Genomic DNA, 2,500 nt, shown 5'->3' with positions numbered 1-2,500 from the left:
AAAAAAGCCTCAGCAGTTTATAATGAAGTTTTGAGGGATAATAGTGACATAGTGAAAGACAAACGGCAGATTGAATGCGACTGATTGAGATTAGGAAAACACACGCTCCAAAGTGTGACGTCTTTACCAATCACTGATAGGACAATGACGGCTCTCCACAAACAAACAAGCAGTATTTCCCGCCCTTCTTCCTTTCCAATCGCGATTTAAGTCATAACTGATTATAATTTGTTTTTTTGTTTTGTTTTTATCTATTTCATTTTTCGCCTTTTCTGTCTTCCACAAACGGCATCATCTTTCGTCGACATCATATACAAGGAATCTGTGCCAAAATGAATCTGTGTCGACCTCATCTCTCTATTCTTTCCCCAGAGGAAGAAAAATAAGTCTCGTTCTTTTTTCATTTTCTTGTCTTTTATCTTCCCTCGCTCCTCTTCCATCAGCATCTAGTTCTCACAGCGGCTGTTCTTTGGCCAGAGACAAAAGGGCTTCAGTGTTCTCAACGGAGGCGAAGAGGGAAGAGGTCTGTGCTTGTAAACAAAGGCCTTGATCACGTGACCGCTGTCCTGGGGAGGTGTTTACGTTGTCAGTGTAGGCTACAATGGAGCCAAAGTTTAGCGAGTATCATGAGGCCTTCTGACGGCAGTGGGACAATGGCTGGCTTCTTGAAGACTTGCCACGGTAAGACATGTAGCTTCAAGTGGTTCTTGGGGGGAGAAACGGCTTTTGTGCGCTGGGACCTTGACTGATTACCTTTGGATCGCAACACTTGAATTTCTCTCTCTCTCTCTCTCTCTCTCTCTCTCTCTCTCTCTCTCTCTCTCTCTCTCTCTCTCTCTCTCTCTCTCTCTCTCTCTCTCTCTCTCTCTCTCTCTCTCTCTCTCTCTCTCTCTCTCTCTCTCTCTCTCTCCCTCCCTCTCATTTGTTAATCTTCCTATTTCCTGTTTCTCTATCTGTTTTGGATACATTTATACATAAATCATGCTTTATGCATCATCTTTAACTCTGTAATCATGATATCTGATATTACTGTCAATGTATTTATATATCCATACACTCATCAACCTCTTTCTTTCCTTCCTTTTCGTATTATCCATTATCTCAAACTGATTTCCTAACCTAACCTAACTTATGCCAACCTAAATTATCCTAACCCATGGCAACGTATCACAGGTAGTCATCGAGGTCACGGTGTATGCAAATGACTTCGAATGAGGCTAATATATTATCCTGATAGTCATAATGTCCCACGTGTTGATGGGTGCAACCGATAGACACTAAGGAGGTACTTTCTTCCTTGGGCTCCTCTGGTTTTGTCTTTCTCTCTCTCTCGCTCTCTTCCATTTTGCATATTAATCTTCGCTTTCATTCTCTCTCTCTCTTTCTTTTTTCTTCTTTTTTTCTTCTCTCTCTCTCTCTCTCTCTCTCCTCTCTCTTTCTCTCTCTCTCCTCTCTCTCTCTCTCTCTCTCTCTCTGTCTCTGTCTCTCTCTCTATTTCCTTCTCTTTCTCTCTCTGTCTCTCTTTTTTCCTTCTCTTTCTCTCCTCTCTCCCTCTCTCCCTCCTTCCTTCCCTCCCTCCCTCCCTTCCACCTCCACTCCCACTCCCACTCCCACTCCCACTCCCTTTCCCTTTTTCCCTCCTCCCTCTCTCTACCTCTCTCTCTCCTTCTCCCTCCCCCTCTCTCTCTCGCTCCATCTGTACGTATCCTTTTTTTCTGATCGTTTATGACAAGACTTAAAATCATGTTGATACAGATAACGAGTGTCACCGCGAGGCAGGCGCCGTAAGACCGTTATTCCAAGGTTAACGTCATGAGTTTTCACCCTAGTTACCCCTCCATCCAACCACCCCTACGACCCTTTCACACCCATATTTTTTTTCACTCTCTCTCTTCCCAATTTGCCTCTATCACCTGCTCGAACCCCATAACCTACCCACAGCCCCCCCCCCCCCATAAGCTGCACCCATTAACCCCATACTTCCGCTTTGTTTCCTTCACATAATTTCTTTCGCATTTTTCGTTGTCAGTTAAAAAAGAGTGCGGTAGGGGAGGGGGAGGGGGGAAGGGTGTAGAGGGGAAAAGGGTGGTAGGATGGAGAGGGGGGGGGGAGGGTTCGAAGTGTGGCACGCTTAGTGTTATGTTTGGCACTTTCACCACTACAGGCAGTCATGTGGCAGAGGCTATGTCTGTTACACTGTAGGTGGTGAGTGTGATGACAAGACTTCCGTTTAGTAGTGACTGGCCGCGAGTTATTATTGTTATTGATGCTGTTGTTGTTGTCATTGTTATTTTTGTTGTAATTTTTATTCTATAATGGCAATAAGTAATTAGTGAAGACGTTATTCCCGATATAAAACGCACGTGTCTGTCGTTTCTGGTTTCGGAAAATGCCAGCGAATCTACAGTCACTCATACAAGCTTACGCATTGGATATATGCATTCATGAATTCACACACACACACACACACACACACACATACACACACACACACACCAAC

At 44.3% G+C, this 2,500-nt stretch overlaps 1 protein-coding gene across 1 annotated transcript in view; it reads left to right on the top strand.

Moving 5' to 3' along the window:
• Positions 1-2,500, top strand: part of RhoGAP102A (Rho GTPase activating protein at 102A) — a 132,011-nt gene that overhangs the window by 29,071 nt on the left and 100,440 nt on the right.

Source organism: Penaeus japonicus, unplaced genomic scaffold, assembly GCF_977035675.1.
Source record: "Penaeus japonicus unplaced genomic scaffold, GWHDUDI00000001_assembly GWHDUDI00000028, whole genome shotgun sequence".
In the NCBI taxonomy this organism is placed as follows: domain Eukaryota; kingdom Metazoa; phylum Arthropoda; class Malacostraca; order Decapoda; family Penaeidae; genus Penaeus; species Penaeus japonicus.
This window is presented reverse-complemented; position numbering and strand designations above follow the sequence as displayed.